Below are 20,428 nucleotides of genomic sequence, written 5' to 3' on the forward strand. Positions count from 1 at the left end.
ATTTAAACTTTTCTGGTCATCGGTCTTTGGGTCCCATTGATTTCCCTAGGTGTTTCACGCATCTCCCTATCGTTTTGCAATGATCTTCCTCTCTAGTTTTTTGTTGTTGCTGCACCACTTTCCAGCAGTTTAGTGTCACTTGATCCCAATCACACCGAAATTTAGATCTATTGATAGTTTTAGTGTATTTTCTGTCGATTTAGCCACCAACCAGCACAGTGTTTGCAAACCCAGTTTGGGTGGGGTTTAGTTAATTGTTTTGTTGTTTATTTTTTGTTATTAATTTTAGTTCAATTTCAGCAAGCTTTTTCCTTTTTTACAAGCACGATCTAGGCTTAATCAATTAATACACTTGCACACACAAGCACACCTTAAGCGAAGGGCGCTTGGTTTACACCACCAGGCCAAGACTTAACATAATAAATTTATCTCCCCTCATTAAGACAAAGGCATATTGTTGATCTCCCTTCACCATTTTCATGTCGCGTGTGTCCTACCACGATTGCGCCACCAAGGGATTTGTCGCAGAGACTATTAGGCCTTCACCCCCAATTTATGCTTGGGAATATTACCCCTCCCCATCGGGTTCGAGTTCATAGCCCTCTGAGTCCCCACACTGACTCTTCTCCTAGTTCACATGATTCCTCATTTGATTTCGAGCCTCATTCACCACATATCACTACCATGTTTAGACCCAAAACTGATGTAGGAACCCAAAATGGTGTTGGCTCTGGTTATATACCAGTGGTTGTATCAAGTGGAACAGTCTCAGTGTTGTGGGGAAAAGTATCCAACACGGAATGACCCTATCCCACTCTAAGGGTGATAGTTCCTTAGCAACAGTCAAAGCAAAGCTATCTAAGATTACTTCTTTATGACATGCAAAAGAGGAAAGGAAGAGATCCACTTACCGATGTCTTGCGCAAATGGTCGATCCAATCTTCTCTCTTTGTTGCTTGCTCCCAGCTCCTTGTCTTCTCACGGGCCCAGCTACACAAGATCCTGCAAACAAGACGAGAAAGGGAAACTACAAGAAGCATGCATTCATAATTGATTCAAGGATTAGCATAAATCAAATACGCAAGTAAGACAATACATCATTGAAACACATGCGAATAGAAGAACCTCAAATGCTTTATTAATGGAAGAAAGTAAGGTTCAGGCGGTGATACAACCATAAGAGGCCCAATCCAGCATCACCTTCCCGACGGAAAGAAATCTCCTCTTCACCTCCCTCAAGCAATCACCCAATACTCTCAACTGTAAACCAACAACAATTCTTTGCACAAAATTCCGGCCTCCCAGATCCCATGGGATGAGATCCTTATATAGAGTTTTGGAGTGAAGATAAGTCAGCTTGATGTGTGACTGTTGTCCTCTTCAACCCCAGTTGTTCTTCAGTTCTTGAGTCCACTTGGAGATTCTACCTTCCACTCGGAGTTTTAGAACCTCTTACTCTTCACTTAGGCGAATCTTTTGATCCAAGTGTCATTTTGGAAGCTTCCTGGGCACTGACACATTGAGGAAAGATTCCTCCACATGTCCAAACTCGCTCAGCGCAGGTAGCCTTTGATGAAGTTGACATTCAGCGCAGGTACACCATGGAGCAGTTGACATTCAGCGCAGATGCTCAGTGGAGCAGTTGCTTTGATCCAAAATTGTCCTGTTTTTGAGTGTTTTTTAGTGGAGAACTGATCTGAAGTGCTGTGGTTTGCTGACCTTGTTCCTCTAGGGGTAGGAACAATATGTTTAGGGACTTTGGATCCCTCAGATTATCGACATTTCATGCTTCATGCTGTAAGGCACAAAAATGTCTATAACAGTTGCCCCCTAAAGTATGAGGTCGTTTATCGGGTGAAATGCTTTATTAGGAGGATCCGAAGTTCATTCAATCGTCGGGAGGTGACCTGTAACAAAATACAAGACAATACATTATTTTTCATACTGCTTTCATGATCTAGTTGATGCCGGCATTTCCCATGCTCAGCTTTATAAATACATTTCCTATACATAAACAGACGATCGTCTGATAGTAGACTGATAATTCTCTGCTTAAATTATCATCCTTTTAGTAGGATGATCATCTGTTGCACATGTCTATGTCTTTATCTCCTGAATATATGTCGCAGCCCGGATGGATGAAACTAGATCTGGGGTCTTCAAACTTGTCCGATCTTCACTCTAAGTACAGGTCAATCCATGTGAGAATTTCTTGGAGTCGAACATGGAAAGACATCGCTTGATTACCAGTCAATGATGTAAACTGTTAACAAGCGCGAGAGGAATCACCGATAATGATGATGACCCTCAAGGTACTGCAGCACAATTCATGTGGCATGAATATAGGATTTGGCGTCGAACACCATGCAAAGTCTCCCGGTCGAAGGTCATTAATGTATACCTGTCGCCGGAAGTGAGAAACTTGCCATTGAGGCATGCAAGCTTCAAAGTACTGAGGGGGTGTTCCTAGATCAACTTCTTGGATAATGAGCTGATGTCGACAAGAAGCGATCTGTCAAAGGAGGGCCTTAATGAATCCCACATCAGTGACACGGAACGGAGCTAGTAATTGTGATGATGGTGAAAACGATCTGTGAAATATGATTCCGGGTGGCGGCCATGAAAGGATGAAAGATGATGTATGGTAGTGGATGGGACCCGGTTGACACTCTCTGAATGACATCTCTTGAACATATAACGACACTGATGTGATGGATCGGTAGCATTACCCCAAATGTGGATGGTATGGCGAGACCATGGTGAAGGGACTGGTGAACGAAAACAACCCAACCCGATGTTTTTACGGAGGCAAAAGTGTCATGTTCAAGAGCGACTTGCTACCATTAAGCTTTGAGGTTCTCCCAATTTTTCCCCAGTCATTTCTGACCAGTACCTCTTTATTTTTGTCAAGCTTGAGGAGGATAACATATGCTTGTTCTATAACCTGCCCTTCGGGCAAGCCCATCGCTATATTTTAACGAGCCTAGCGATAGGGAAACTCGTTCTCGTCTAAAGACAAGTTTGTCGCTATTCAATATTTTTAACGAGCCTAGCGACAAAGACAACTCGGTCCTTTTCATTTTTAGAAAGTATAAAAAGGGTACATAAAGTTAACTCCAAAGGTCCTTTTTCGTCATCTAATCCCTTAAGTCCGAAAAAGTATAAAACAATACAGAAGGGATGAATGTTCGATAGCTTTATCGAGCTGAACTAGACAAGCGCTCGATCTTTTTGTGCAATAATCCCTCAGGTCCAAAAAGATTAAAATCTAGAGGAGGGATAGCTCTTCCGGTCCTTTTAACGAGCTGGAAGGCCAAAACTCGGCAAACTTTTCATATTTTACGAGTCAGTGAAAAGAGCTCAAAGAAGACTCGTATTTTGAGGAACGAGTGATAAACAGGGATAGCAGCAGATTCCAGGTACAGGTTGGAATTTTCCAATCACGGCAGTGTCACAAGGATGGCTAGGTGAAATCACTCTTCGCAGCTGTTCCTCAAAATAGGTAAACAATCAAGTGGATGTGAATGATCGGCCAAATGAAAAAGTGGAGGTGACGGTGCAAACACGACCAAGGCTTTTTATGGCTGATGAATTTACGGTCTCAAATGGTTATTTACCGGTTCATTTTTTCTGGATGAGCTCGAACTCTGGAGGAAGCTTGCTCACATGCTTATGTTTATTTTTTAACGAGCATGAATTCCGCGTTAAAACTGCTCGGTTTTGCGTTTATTTTTTAACGAGCATGAACGTTGCCAAAACTGCTCGTTTTTTCCAGTCATAAAGTAGGAAGGTCTCCTAGAGCTCGCTATTTTTTAAGGAGCTTCATCTCACTACGCTTTGCTCCATATCCTCCCTTTATGCAAGCTGGGTATCGACCAATCCTACGAGTTAGAGGGGTTAGACCTACGGACCTAAAAACTAAAAAGCCGCCCGTGCTTGCATTCCAAGAGGTTTGCATGCCCCCAGGTATAAAGTCTAATTTCAAGGCCGCCCCTACTTATCCGTCAAAAACCCTGTTTTTAACGGGTGAGGCCTACCTCTTTCAGGTTACCCAAAGATTGTTCTGTTAGTCCTTCCAAACAGAAATCTTTCTTCGGCGATGCCTATCGACCTAGACAACGGTGAATGACGATGCTCCGCCAAACACTTAACTTTAACAAAAGAATCTTTTTCCAGAACAACCCCACTTCCTAACTGCCCCTTACTTCTTCATGAGAGCCGGACTTTCTTGCCGGCTCTTTCTTTCTTCTTTTTCTTCACGGGAGCTCTGCTTTTAGCGGCTTCTACCTTTCGAAGAGGAAGAATCAGAGGAAGATTCACAAAGATGAAGGAGGACGGGGTACGGACTAGTCATATTCTCCCGCGGAAATTCTACTTTATTCCCAAGGTTTTCTCTGCCCGAAGCAGACCAGGATGCATGCCCCCTGGGTTCCAGCCTTACTTTCCCGAATCACTCGTGCTCATCAGGAAGAAGAACCGGAGGTGGAGACCTTTCTTGATTGAATAGACCATTCAGGATAGGTACGTGACTATTTGCGATGCGTGATCCCGGAAATGAAAGTTGGTCTATGAGCTTGACCATTCTTCCTTCGTGTGGAAAACACATTATTCGAAAGAGTGAGGACACTATTGCTTCCATGCAATATATGTAGTCTCGTCCAAGGAGTAGGTTATAAACCAAGGGTCCTTGGACGACCATCAAGTTCATCTTGACAGCCTTCCCTTTCAAGATAATAGGCACATTAGGTAGAATCCCTAATGGTCGACTGGTTCCCCTATCGAAACCCGAGAGATTCCTTATCTCAGCCAAAAGCGCCGGGCAACCCAGTGCTTTCCAAGCAGTAGAGGATAGGATACTCATAGATGCCCCTTCATCAATGATAGTTCCAGCCATCACCATTTTGTATATTTGGACTATAATTCTGAATGGTATACTGGCTGGTAACCGGGGTCTGCCTAGTTGGTTCCAATCAAAGGACACAACCAGGTTGCTTGGTGGTGGGACCGAATATACGGCCGGATATGATCCTGACGATGCTCCTTCCTGCGATAAAGGAGTGGGCGCATTGCCCTGATGTTCATCAGAATCGGTGTTGATGAAAAGAATCTGGATGGTGTCATCCTTACTCTCTTCGGTGAGGGTGTCAGCCGAAGATGAATCTTCAGTGACGGTGTCATTTGAAGACGAAACTTCTGAAGGGAGAACCGGGTCAACTGCCGTTTCGACCTTTGGACTTTCGTCCGGTCTGGATTCAGTAGGTTCCTTTTCAGTGACTGACATTTCAGCTGGCCTCACGAGCGGGGCAGCTGTATTTTCAACCAACGAAGGACTTGGCGCGAGTTTTTGGTATCCAGGAGGAAGTAGCAACGGTACAACCGGTTGATCTTCCAAAACTCTCTTTGCTTCGTCTAAAAAGGGAAAACGGCGGAGGGTGTGATTGCCTTCACACAGTTTGCAAGGGAATCTCATTCCCCTTCGTTGTCTAGAACCTTCACTTTTGCTGGTCGATGGTAAGCATTCAACCTGGCTGTCAGAGGTTGATGCTTCCGAGCTATGCAAACGAGGGGACCAGTCCCTTAGTATTCGGGGAATACTGGGACAATCACGGTGGAAGTGGTCTCCTTCACATATGACACATGGCGACCTAGGCCCGGTCTGTGCTGTGTGTGGATTTTGGTTAGATGTCTTTTGCTTGCCCCCAGCCACCTTTGGCTCCTTCTGCTTCTTTTCCTTCTTCTTCTTCTCCTTCTTCTTCTCCACGGGAGCTCTGCTTTCGGCGGCTCTACCTTTCGAAGAGGGAAGATCGGTCTCCTTCTTCTCCGTGGGAGCTCTGCTTTTGGCGGCTCTACCTTTCGAAGAGGGAAGATCAGTCTCCTTCTTCTCCGTGGGAGCTCTGCTCTCGACGGCTCTACCTTTCGAAGGGGAAGGATCGGAGGAAGACTTAAAAGAAGTGGAAGGTTGGAGGGCAGCTCTAGACTGGTTTAACTGTTGATTCGACTGTTCAGGAACCGTGGTGTTCTGAACTACAGTGGTTGAGAATAGCCAAACTGGCAGGCCAATTGTCAGCCCTGGAAGCGACAACGTGGCCATGTAGGGCGCACCAACTTCTCCCCAAGAGGAGAAAGGGCTAGGGTTCCCATCATGTGGAATCCCTTGGTTGGTGTGTTCCATGTTCTCAACCTCAAGATCAAAGTAGGAATAAGGGGTAATTATGTTCCGTTTAAAATGAATTTTATATGATGACGCTTTAGACACAACTTGCTTTTTCACCTTTTAAGAGTCGAGAAAAAGCTAAAGATGACTCTAGTCTCCTTCGATGTATTAACGAGCCCGAAGTGACAAATGCTCAGATGGACTTTTTCAGTTATAGAGTTTGAAAAAGGCCAAAAGAAACTACTCTGGAGTTCTAGGCAGAGGGTGTGCCAAACCTTTTGCGAAACCACAGAATACGTTTTACGGTACGAGTGGTCGATCTTCGTGAATGCTATGTTCACTGCATCGCGATCAGTAGGGCGACCGACACGGCTTCCTATGGATAAAGGCTTTGTTCCTATAGGGGTCTCCCAATATACGCGACGGTACGCGGGAGCACAAGTCCGTATTAGTGCTATCGTCCCTCAGGAGGAATCACCCACCTTCGTAGAGATCGACAGTCACTATGTTTAATGACGCCAGAACGCGTCTCTACCTAGACCTCTACTGTGTTTAGTTATGTTTCAAAGCATTGTTATGTAAATTCAGTTCGTTTTAGGTTGATCTTGCTTAGCAGTTTGCCTTTATGGATCACCACGTGATGTATGATACAACTCCTAAATGCAGTCTAAGAATGATAAGCAAGCTTTTTCAATTCTTTCAACTTATGAAAATCTTAACTACTGAGGGAAAAGAAAGACATCATCTTTTCAAATAGATCATAGAGCGCACACTGATGCACTTTCCTAAATCGACATGCAAACTGTCAAAATGCACATGCACAATGCAAATATTTCTTTTCTTCTTCCTTAATGTTGATGTATTACAAAAAGAAAGCTGTTGTATGATTTCGAATTCAATTTCAAGCGAAAGCAAACAAGCTTTTGTCCAATAATCAAAAGAACACCTTAAGATTCACTCGTTTCAACACAAGAAATACTGAAATCCGAACCATATAACGAAAGCAAATGCTCAAGCAGCTATGAACAGCAATAAACTAGCTCTTAGAATCACAACGACACTTTATCACAGGTCTAGATCCAAGAGGCCACAGCAAGACTAGTTCACTTTCGCTACGGGAAACTGTGAATGAAAGTAAGAAATACAATAAGAACAATCACGGTTTCTTCACACAACTGAGGTGGAATGATGGCAAAGAAAGATAGTTTCAGATGGGTATACAGGTTGACAACAGGCTGCAAAACAATATTGAAAACTGGGCAACAGAAGGCAGGGAACCCCAGTTGCACAATGCAAAACTGGTTCAGCGCAGGTAAGACACTGTCAGTTTGACATTCAGCGCAGGTAGCCCCTTCGGGACCTGCGTTGCAGCGCAGGTAGCCTTCACTGCAGCTGCACTGAAGAGAAAACTCTCGTCTCTCTTTGGTTCCGGGTCACAGATTGCTCAAAAATCGACTGTTTTAGGCCAAATCAGTGGCTATCAACCAGGTATACACTAGAGGATGATTAAAGGAAGATGAACACTATCACAAAGAGCTAATAAGAGTCCTTGTGGATCATCTCTTCAAATCATAAACACGCCTAGAACTGAGCTAGAGTAGCTGCCCTCTACTTTGCCTTCGAAGGATTCGAATGCAGTTCGATTCGGTACTCCCTTTGTTTAGGAAATGAATAGCAAGAAACACAAGCTACCAACAAGACACGATCCCCAGCGGAGTCGCCAGTCTGTTGTGGGGAAAAGTACCCAACACAGAATGACCCTATCCCACTCTAAGGGTGATAGTTCCTTAGCGACAGTCAAAGCAAAGCTATCTAAGATTACTTCTTTATGACATGCAAAAGAGGAAAGGAAGAGATCCACTTACCGATGTCTTGTGCAAATGGTCGATCCAATATTCTCTCTTTGCTGCTTGCTCCCAGCTCCTTGTCTTCTCACGGGCCCAGCTACACAAGATCCTGCAAACAAGATGAGAAAGGGAAACTACAAGAAGCATGCATTCATAATTGATTCAAGGATTAGCATAAATCAAATACGCAAGTAAGACAATACATCATTGAAACACATGCGAATAGAAGAACCTCAAATTCTTTATTAATGGAAGAAAGTAAGGTTCAGGCGGTGATACAACCATAAGAGGCCCAATCCAGCATCACCTTCCCGACGGAAAGAAATCTCCTCTTCACCTCCCTCAAGCAATCACCCAATACTCTCAACTGTAAACCAACAGCAATTCTTTGCACAAAATTCCGGCCTCCCAGATCCCATGGGATGAGATCCTTATATAGAGTTTTGGAGTGAAGATAAGTCAGCTTGATGTGTGACTGTTGTCCTCTTCAACCCCAGTTGTTCTTCAGTTCTTGAGTCCACTTGGAGATTCTACCTTCCACTCGGAGTTTTAGAACCTCTTACTCTTCACTTAGGCGAATCTTTTGATCCAAGTGTCATTTTGGAAGCTTCCTGGGCACTGACACATTGAGGAAAGATTCCTCCACATGTCCAAACTTGCTCAGCGCAGGTAGCCTTTGATGAAGTTGACATTCAGCGCAGGTACACCATGGAGCAGTTGACATTCAGCGCAGATGCTCAGTGGAGCAGTTTCTTTGATCCAAAATTGTCCTGTTTTTGAGTGTTTTTCAGTGGAGAACTGATCTGAAGTGTTGTGGTTTGCTGACCTTGTTCCTCTAGGGGTAGGAACAATATGTTTAGGGACTTTGGATCCCTCAGATTATCGACATTTCATGCTTCATGCTGTAAGGCACAAAAATGTCTATAACACTCAGGAACTGTTCCAGTAGCCCACATGATCTCCTTTATGGCTGGGTTAATTCTATCAGATTTTAACAAGTTGATAAATGACCCCATACACCATGATGCTAGTTGGCCCTCTATGCCGACTAAGATACCCTCATACATCCCGAAGTTTCAGGGTAATGTTGGAAAGGATCCTACCAACCATGTTTGACCCTTCCACATGTGGTGTTCGTCCAACTCCATACCTGATGACTTCATTCATCTTCGACTATTCCAACGTATGCTCACTGGAGACGTTGCAAAATGGTATGTAGACCAGTCCTCTGCATCTCATTCTATTTTTGTGACACTTGCTAAATCGTTCCTCTCATATTTCTAGTTACCTCTCTGGTACAACACCGGTATGGAGCTATTGACCACATTTCATCAGTTCTCTGCCACTTGCCTTTCCGACCATGTTCAAGAGTGGCATTGAAGGAGGAGCACATGTCGTGCCCTGCCTTTCGAACACCATCTCTATATAGATTGGTTTCTTAGGAGCCTTTTATCTCCCATTGGAAAAGATGTCGCTTCCCATTTTCCTCATACTGAGGAAGAAGCTCTCCAAACAACTCTGAGATATGATCTGATTTATGCACAATTTGGTTATGTCTATATCGTCATTCTAGAGCTCCCTCATCCTGGAAGTGCCAATGCACTGGGGGCATCTCATGTTATTGATGGTATCATTGGATCTCTTTCACACTCTTCACCATATACTTAGCAAATTTATGGCTACCCGTAGGGGGGAGCCAGTTCCTCCAACACTAATGCCCCTCCTACTAGCAACATGTTTCTAGGACCCCAACCCATCTACCAAATTGTTGCTCCTCCTTATACACAACCTAGCGCTCCATCCCCTCAAGCTTTAGTGTCGTAGCCTCCCATGCATCCTAAGCCCCAACAACCACCACCCCCTCAGGGTCAAGTGTTTGCGCAGCAAAGTGTGACCAATCCCTAAAATTTGAAGAAAAAGAATAAGGGGAAGAGTAACAAGGGTGACTAGGGTAATCAAGGTAATCAACCTAGTGAACCCCATGGGAACCAACCTAACACTAACATCTAGCAATAGGGCAGCCAACCCAAGCAGACCAAGGCTATTCATATGAACAAGCCTTGTGCATGTTGTGGTGTACATGGCCATTATACACATGAGTGTCCTCTCTTACCCCATATGCGCCAAATGTGGGAAGCTCAGAAGCTTCTAGAGGTCAACAACTGCCTTAGAATCTTGCACCATCTCAACTGGCAGTGCTCAAAAATCCTTTCCCTCAACAAGCATTTATTATTTCTCAACGTCAGCTAGGTCAAGAAACCCATCACCCCCAAACTTTTGGTCCTGGTGACTATCAAATCCTTATGATGAACTCTGATGAGGTTAACACCCCCCCAATATCAACCTGCAAACTTGGTCGCATCAATATGACAAACCCTCGACTTCCTCTGCCATTGAGTCGAAAACCAAAGTATCTGCTGAGCCTCTTATGACACCAAATGGTCCTTTAAAGATCCCTCAACCTAAATTTGTGGCCATTCCTAAGATCCCAAAGGGATCATTACACTGTAGTGCGGCTTCTAACAGAGCTACCCATACATGCAGTATATTAGATGACTTGGTGCAATCACCTACTGCCATGTTGTCACTAGAAGTCCTCCAGTCATGCCCATATCAAAAGAAAGCTCTACTAGCTTCCTTGGGTGTAGTGGATCCTTCTAACGATCGTTTAACTGTCTTCCCAGTTGAGACATCAGAGCATCCCCCATTTCCTTTAGCTGTTGCTTTCTAGATGCCAGTTAGAGTCTGTAATGCCATGATCTCTCGATGCATTATTAACAAAGGCGCATCCACCTGTGTGATGTCCAGTGCTATTTGGAAACAACTTAAGTCACCTGAGTTGTCCCCCTCCACCATCACTTTCCATGCTTGGGATGTGTTATCACTCTGATAATTCCTTTGAAGTAATAAGAAGGAAAAACCAAAGGTAACCACTATCTCCTTTTGGAGATCAGGACCTAGCATTCCTGATGCTCAGAGAGGGCTCTCTCTTTAAAATTTAACTTTGTTTTAGTTAAGATGTTTTAGGCTAACTATGATTGTTCAACGAGTTTTCAATTTTGTTTGAGATTGGGTGGTGGGATCTTCTTAGGCAGATGGATAAATTGATGTATTTTAGACCATTGGGCTATGGAGTCAGCTAATAAGGAAGAAAAACTGGATTAACTCACTAAAGGGGATGTTCCAAGGGCAAGATAGCAGAGTGTATTTCAGATGTTTGAGACATATGGGTGAAAGGGTTTCACTCGGGGTGAGAGAGCAGTTAAGGATTCTCAGACCTGGATAATGAATGAGTAAGGAAGCGATAATCGAAATCGATGGGTAGTTAAGAATCCTTTAACCTCGATAATGATTTTTTCCATCTAAACCAAAGAGCAATTAAGAATTCTTTAATTTAGATATCAGAAGAAAACGTTCAAATGCTTAACTATTAAAACAGAGTATGATTTAAACAAGTTCTAAAATATTATTCCCGTTATAGCATTTAGATTGAAACACATATAAGATTATGAATAACTTTGAGAAAAATGACAATAACACATGAAAATACTTGTCTGAAATTCGCTCAGCACATGAATCCTTGGACAAGTCTGATCTTTATTAATCAATCCAGCTTACTGGATCATGAACTGATACACTAACCTTCTGGGTCTTCTTGATAAAAAAGTCTATAGAATGTCTAATAGAATCCACCCTACATGCTTTGAATTGTGAAGTATTTATACAAAAGTTTATTACAAAATATCTCAAACTAATTTGAGATTTAATCTAGGAAAGAAAAGTATCTTCTTGCAAGAAGATAGAGATAGCTATTGAACTGCTTCATGCTGTCCCTTTTATTTTGGTACTGCTGTCTTTTATGGTTTGATTTTTAGCCCTTTATGCTGCTTTGTCGTTTGATCTTTCACGCTGGAAGTTTCATTTACTTTAGCCTTTCATCTGATACACTTTGACACTGATACACTTCGACTCTGTTGATCTGTCTTCATCCTTTTATAATGATGTTTTACTTTCACTGTGAATTAACCTTTTTACTGCATATTTCTATAGTAAATAAGTTAATTTCTCCCATGCTTCAGCATCAAGTAATTGGATTTTTAGCATCCTCATATATATTTCATCTGCCTTGGCGTATTTGGCAAAAGTAGGCTTATTCATAAACAAGTGTTTTACCTCATGCTGGAGGTAAAAGAAAAATTCAAATGTATGGTATAGTACTTTTCCTGTTGGCAATGCCTTCATTGATGATGTATTGACCTGATCCTTTGCTACCTCTATGATTTTCTTATTGTAATCCTCCTGCGTCATGAGCTTGTCATTAATCACTAAGGGACTGGGTAATCCATTTTCTCTGAAAGTTTGGAACTTAGTCATAAATCTGTCTACTGCTAACTGCATATTTGGACACTTATCCTCTAACTTTTGCATTAGGTTCCTCTTGGAGAGGACCTTTCTAACCTCCAAAATTGTCTCTTTTTTGTCCTCTATTTCCAATTCCTGAATCTCATACTTATTCTTGCTATTAAGTAATTGGATAATTCTGGTAGCCTCTTTTGGCATCTGTCCTAATTCTTCCTTTACTTTTTGGATGACCTCTGTATCCAGCTTTATCAACTCTACTTGCACAAAAAGCACATGGATAGATGGCCAAATATCAGACAGAGTCAATCATATTGGCCCATAGTTGTTCCTTAGCCTGCCCAATGGGTTCTTTGAGTGTTAGGTCCTTTTCCATGGCTTTCAATCTCTCACTCATCCTGGCAGCTTTTTGCACTTCTTCTTTGTGCATGATTTTGGCAAGATTGTAATCAGTTTCCAAGCTTGTCACCTTTTCTTTGAGCTTATTCATCTATGTTGGCTATATGGAAATTTCTTCCATAGCTTTAACTAACTTTACTTCTTCATCAACTGATGTGCCAGTTGCTAATGTAGATTCTGTGGAAACTGGTTGTGTTGTGGCCATTGGAGTTGTGGGCGCCAATGAAGCTGCTAATGTGGAAGGAAGAGCTGTGGTAACTTCTGGGATGACATTCACCGAGCTGGTGCCAATATCAGTTTGCTTTAATTGGATTAGGTTATCTAGTTCCTTTTTTATCTCCCTCAACTGATCATTTAGTTTAAGGAATAGGTCCATCAACACTTCATGCCTGGTTTGGTTTTCCTAGACTTCTTGTGTCCGGGGGTGCTACAGCTAAGGTATCTTCAGCTGTTTCTTGAGTGCTATAATGTCATCATTCTTCTTTTTGATCAGTTGTTAAGTAGCTTTGATGTCTTTGGGATCATGTCCCAATTCAATTACCAAGTCTTCTAGAGACTTGATTCTGGTGTCTTTGGCCTATGAGGAGGCCTTCTCCAACTGATACTGGGCTGAAATGTTGTTCAATGAATTCTGCAACTAATGGGAAGTTATGGCTTTTCCTGTAAGTGTGGAGTAAATCATTTCTCTAGCCCGTTTGTGAAATTCAATTTGGTCAATGGGATGAATATACCTTGGCAATACCTCAAAATCAATCTTCTTGAAATTTACTAATGTTCTTGGTTGTTGTACAGTTGGATTTATGAAGGACATTTTCATCTGTCCTTCCTTGATGTCAAAAGCTAACATCAACCTAGTTTTATCGGTGGGTGTAAGTTTGAGATACTGTGCATAGGATTGGGCCATCAGTTTCTCATTTATCATTTTGATTCCCTTGAACTTGTCCTTAATGTCATTATCTCTATCAGCAGGTCTATTAAATGAGGAGAATTCTACACTGAGTTGCCTTTCCAAGATTTGAGTTTGTGAAGTAAATGGCTCCTGCGTTTCCCCAGATGGAGTTGTGTCCTTACTCATGTTTAACTCAGTATCAGTTATTTCTATTGAGCCTTCTGTGTCTTCCTGTTTTGAAAGAGGAATGGGTCTTGGCCTTTTGCTCCGGCTGGCTTCATATTGTACATTGGATGTGTCCATACCTGAACTGGAGGCTCCATCTCTATTCCTTTTGGGATTCTTTTCCTCATTCTAAGGAGTTTGCAAAATAGTAGGGGTACTCATGGTTCCTTCTTGCACTGGTACCTACAGGAATGATCTTTCATCAAGCTATCTTTCTAAATCAAACAAGGTATTTTCAACATCTACCTTTGTGTTATCCCTATTTATGAGAGTGTTTTCTAACCACTCAGATTGATTGGTGTATCTCTCTATTTCTGGTATGGGGTGATGAATGTAAGGTCCCAATTTGACCTTTTGTCTTAGTTGGGTCATACCTCCACATGAAATTGTTCTGAAACTTCATTTGTTGTAGAATTTGATCTGCTTCCTGCCCTACTTCTCTAGAATTGCAGATGAAAGGGCCTAACTAATTTTTGACATTGAACTGAGTCCTTCTCTTGGTTGAGACAAAGTTGACTTTATCAGAGTTCATTATTTGCCTATAATACTCTAGAGAAAATAACCTTATGGGGAGGTATTTGGGGAGTTTGTATGGGGCAAGCTTGCAACCATAAATTCTTATTTCAGTGTGATTTTGGTAAAGGTACCAATCTCCCACCTTACTTTGCTTGGACAATGGGAGAACTCTTTTGATCTCTTGGCTTATTCTGGGTGGAGGACTTCCTATCAGCATAATCATGACTGGATGGAAAAAAGAGTCAATGAAGTCTGTGTAGGTGTATGGTGATGAATACTTGTGGAATAATGGTGTCCAAAATATGACAGGCATGAGCTAGCCTCTAGTATCTAGCTTCTGGATGGTGAAAGGAAATCTATCTGAATGATAATACAAAAGCATGTGGTAAAGTACATATGAGTACTTGAATACTCTTTCATTGTGCATTCTCGTAAACAGTTCATGCATCCTTTCAGCTATGAATTGGGCATAATTGTACAAAGTAGCAGGAGGCTTTCCTTGGGTGAAAATGGACATGAAGGCTAGGATGAGCTCATCAACAAATTCATCTATGGTATAGCCCAGTATACATGATATCATAGTTACAATTTGCTTGCCCCTTTCAGAGAAAAGGGCAAAAACATATGGAGGGGCATCCTTAGGAATGTGTTACTCTTCTACAATGAAAGTTTGGAATATTTGGGCCAGTTTTGATGGATCCAATTTCATGTTCAAGTCTAGCAAATCCCCAATGGAGAGTGGGGTCAGGTTTGGACCTAGTTGGACTTGCAACATCTCATTGATTGACTCAGTTGTAATGGTATACAAGACTTTTTGGCCAGGGGACATTATAGCTCTCTAGTTGGGAATGTAACAGGCATGACACATATGGGCAATCTCAAGAAAGATATGTACTTGTGGAAACTAGTATTTGGGAAAATTGGAGTCCCAAAGGCTAATGTCATCAGTATGGTTTAGATATATGTGCTTACTCAAACAATGAATTTTGAGCAGGACTTCATAGGCACTTGTGTCTTTGATTTGAAAATCCCTATCCGCCAGGGGAAGGTGGTCAAGGTCCAAATGGGGGGTCATGACAGGTCTAACATCCATGGCGATGGGGGCAACCATAATTCAGTTCATGTAGATTTGAATTAAGCGATAATGGTTTGTTCAGAGGTTTTGAAGGAAACTCGGAAGATTTCAGAAGGGTTTGGGTATGTGCTTTAAATTTAAAGTAATTTCAATTAATTTTACTTAATTAAAACACTTTAAAGGCTGAACATTTTCAAATTTGAAACGGTGTCTAGTAAAAAATACCTGGAATTTAGGTGAATTAACTTCAAATTCTGTGTTCTCGGCAACTGCAAAAGTTTGAATGGCTCTGGTATGGATTAAGAGGTTGATTGGGGTCTCTACAACTTATTCAAGAGTGAAATTTGAGGTGAATTGGTGATTTTAGTGTTTGTAGGTGTCGCAATGTTTTGTAGAGGTTCAAAAAGAAAATGAGTGGAAAAGACGAAATAGGGCTTCTCGGGATTTTTATTGAGAAACGATCACCTTTTGGAGGGTAAATTACAAATGAACAGTGGGCGATTTTTTGGGTTGGAAGGGGAGGTGGTTTCCTAAGCCATTGCACCACTTTTATGGAGGAGGCGGTATTTTGGAGGGGTCACCCGATCTATCTTAGCGATTGACACGTAGCAAATGGGAGGCTGGGAAAAACCACTTTATCAGTTGGGTAAAGGATGGACATCGGGTGAATCCGATATGGCTATGGACCATTGGATGTGGGCGTTGAAGATCGGACGACAGTCGGGCAATGGATGTGCATGGATGAAATGGGTAGAGGCTTCGAGGGGCCCAGGGCTTTAATCCTTGGTGGTTTGGGATTAATTACAAGTTAATCCTATGATTAAATGATCGGGCGGGGCTTAATGATGGGATTAATTGAGCTTTACCCAGAAGTGGTGAATTAAGTGGGTTTTGTTGGGAATATGGGGTAAAAGTATGCTTTATAGCAAAACTAAGGGTTGGGGTATTATATAGGGGATTTAATTATATACGGGAAAAGGTATATTGAGAACTATAGTATTATGTTAAAAATTAATATGAAATGAAATGAGGGGAGTGAACATACCCCTAAGCATAAATGTAATATTTGCGAATTTTATTCACATACACTTCATACTTAGGATAAAATATTTTTGTGAGTATTTTGAATGAAATGGAATTTAACATGGGGTTTTTTACTTTTCATAGGCAAATGGAGTGTAACCTTAGGAAAGGGGGTTTTATTAGGGAAATAAGGGAAATGAATTTTATGATGGGAATTCTAACACTTGATGTCCATAAGTCATTAAGCCGAGGGTCCGGTCCCACCAAAAGTTAGAGAAATGCTCTGAGCCTTTATGACTTGAAGGATTTTTAGTACTAGAACTTACTTGTGGATGGGGAAATTAGTAAATAAAGGGATGAAATGAATGAGGGGGAGTTAATTAAATCAAGTTGTAAACCATTGTTTTTGCTTTGTTAACTGCTCATTCACATTGAAACATATAATTAAGCATGATAAATGTGTTTTCATCCAATCAACTTTATACTCCAGCAACCTTTCTTCTTCTTACCCATTACTCACCCTAACATTTTTTCTTCATTTTATTTGGGTGAATTTAGGCTAACAGACCCTTATCATTCATTTTTCTTTTGAAAAGTGAACTATCTACTTCTAACCTTATATCTTCCAAAGGCTTAGATTAAACTGATGAGCTCCTTTTATTTTCTCTACCTATCTAATGATTTGCCAAGATTAAACTGTTTGGTCAAATTTTATTCTCTAACTATAAACATGAAATTCAAAGCATGAAATAGTCAAGATTAAGCAGTTTGACTAACATGGGTTGTGGCATGTATGGCAAGCTACACACAACCATTATTTTAGATAGTAAAGCAGTAAAATAGTAGTGGCATTTAGACTTGTAGACTTTCATGATCTATTTTTGTTTTTGCGGTTCATATATTTTCATTTTTTGATATTTTCTTATTCTTTTTGTCCTTTGATATTTATTTTAGGACATACCCTATTTACATTTTTTAATTTTTAATAAGGAAAACATTTGCAGAAAGCAAAGGTATGTACAATATTACAAGGCTTAACCTTAGCCAATTCAAAATTATGAATCCTATCACCATAGGACTCTAACAATGGCTCCACATGGGGATGCCATTTGCTAGTGAAATGTCAAGAACTCTAAAGATAAGTAGCCTTTGAATTGTGGCTGAAGTTACCTTGCAAAGTGTTCTTATGTGAATCTGCATTATTGATAGTTATGGCAGTAAATCCTTCAAAGCTTAGGGCCTTCTCTCTGAGCTTCAACTTCAAAGGATTACCAGCCAATCCAATCTACACTCTGCAATGTTATGTACAATGATGCAAAGTAAAGTGAACTACTGTAAGTCAGTGGAAAATTAGTGCTTCAGCATCCTACCATTAACAGGTCCTAGTAGATCTGATCCATCTATGTTTCTCAAGAAAAAGGCATTGTTGCCTCTGTAGCCAAAAATGACATAAGGTCCCTGCCATAGAAAACCAAATTTTCCATGCTTGTCTTTATCTTCTCTCCTTGAATCCCACTTAAGGACTTTGTCTCCTATGTGAAAATCATTTTCTTTAGTCTTTTTATCAAATATTTTCTTAATATTTTCTTGGATTATATATGATTTTTCATATACTTCTTCCCTGGTCTACTACAACTATATAGTTTGGTTTATTCTTCTCTGAATGTCCTTTGGTTCCACCCGTAATTACTTAAGGATTTTCATGACTAGCACTCCCAAGGATGATGGGAAAATTGCATCCATCCCATAAACCAACTGATAGGGTGATGTCCCAATGGACTTATTAGTAGTCAGCCTATCTACCCATAAGGCATTGACTAACTTGTTCCATGTCTTTTTATTATCCTCCAGTAACTTGTTGATAATATTGACCAGGCTTTTGTTTGATTGACTCTGCTATTCCATTACCTTGAGGATAATAGGTTGTGGAATGGCCAAGGGTGATATGTTTTTGTTAAAGAAATCTATCATTCTCTTGGATTTAAAGGTTGCTGCATTATCAGTAATGAGCTTCTGGGGACATCCAAATCTTGAAAGGATATTACTCTCTGGGAAGGTGATTATGACAGTGTCTATGGCTTTCCTAGAAGGTATGGCCTCCATCCATTTGGAAAAATAGTCTGTGGCTATTAGAATCCACTTATGTCGAGCTGAGGATGGGGGGTGTATTTCCCCAATGAAGTCTAACCCCTCTTGTTGAAATGGCATCTCAGTGGAAATTGGTTTAAGAGGCAAGGGTAACAGTTTCCTCTTTCCCTAAAAAATATGGCATTTATGACAGGAGGTCACATGTTTTTTGACATCTTTAAACAAGGTAGGCCAGTAGAAACTAGCCCTTAGAATCTTGTCAACAGTACTCTTCCAGTACAAGTGTCCTCCACAGCCCCCTGCATGAAACTCTTGTAAAATCTTGTCAGCTTCATCTTTTAATAAACATGTTAATAGATTACCACTATTGTCCTTCCAAAACAATGCATTATCTATAATACATTATCTCAATGAATTCATTTTTAAGATTATAGCTTTGGTTCTTGTCAATCTAGGAGGAGCTTGTAAATTTACTAATACAAATGTAATATCTGCATACCATGGTGATTTAGTAAAAGTTTCACTGATCTGTGGAGTCACCATCTCCTCTTGATCATCTAAAGCACTAATGAAGTTGATATCAAGGGCCTGACAGTTCGATTCAACCATGAGTTTGGATAAACCTTGGCCTTTGATGAGCTTGGTGGGTTTTATCTCTATGTCATATTCCAATATTGTGGAAATCCATTTGCCTCTTTTTCCATCAGGCCCATTTTGAGTCAAAATGTCCTTAATTATAGAGTTTGGAACATAAGAAATAATGTGAGAGTACAGGATGTATACTATGAAATATTTGATAGATTTATCCAAAGCTAATGCCTGTTTTTCCATGATATTGCATTTGAGTGTGGAATCTCTTAAGGATTTACTAAAGAATGCTACTGTTCATATCCTTGATTGTTCTTTTGCAGCAAGACTGCTGCAATGGTGTGTTCTGAAGCAAAAGAAAAAATATTAAAATCTTTGTTAAAGTCAGGACTAAGCAGGATTGGAGTCTTGGTTAATGCTTCCTTAATAGCTTTAAAGGATTATTTGGCCTCCAATGTCCATTTTATTGATGAGTACTTTCTTAGCATGTTATTTAATTCCCTAATTAATTCTACTAGATTTGAGATGAATCTCCAAAGAAAATTAATCTTACCTAGAAATGATTGTAGCTCTGTGGAGTCGCCATATCCTCCTGATCATCCAAAGCATTAATGAATTTGATATCAAGGGCCCGACAGTTCGATTAAACCATGAGTTTGGCTAAACCTTAGCCTTTGATGAGCTTGATTGGTTTTATCTCTATGTCATATTCCAATATTGTGACAATCCATTTGCCTCCTTTTCCTTCAAACCCATTTTGAGTCAAAATGTCCTTAACTACAAAGTTTGGAACATAAGCAATAGTGTGAGAGTACAGGATGTATACTCTGAAATCTTTGATCGCTTTAACCAAAGCTAATGCCTATTTTTCCATGATATTGCATTTGAGTGTGGCATCTCTTAAGGATTTACTAAAGAATGCTATTGGCTGTTCATTTCCTTGATTGTTCTTTTGCAGCAAGACTGCTACAATGGTGTGTTTTGAAGCAAAATAAAAAATAATAAAATCTTTGTTAAAGTCAGGACTAATTAGGATTGGAGTCTTGGTTAATGCTTCCTTAATAGCTTCAAAGGATTATTTGGCCTCCAATGTCCATTTGATTGATGAGTCCTTTCTTAGTATGTTATTTAATTCCCTAATTAACTCTGCTATATTTCAGATGAATCTCCTAAAAAAATTAATCTTATCTAGAAATAATTGTAGCTATTTTATGTTTCGAGGATGGGAAATGGTCAAAATGGCTTTTATTCTAGCAGGTTCTATC

This window comes from Pinus tabuliformis, chromosome 8, assembly GCF_031772625.1.
Source record: "Pinus tabuliformis cultivar Carrire ecotype Pingquan chromosome 8, CPIR1, whole genome shotgun sequence".
NCBI classification, from domain to species: Eukaryota; Viridiplantae; Streptophyta; class Pinopsida; order Pinales; family Pinaceae; genus Pinus; species Pinus tabuliformis.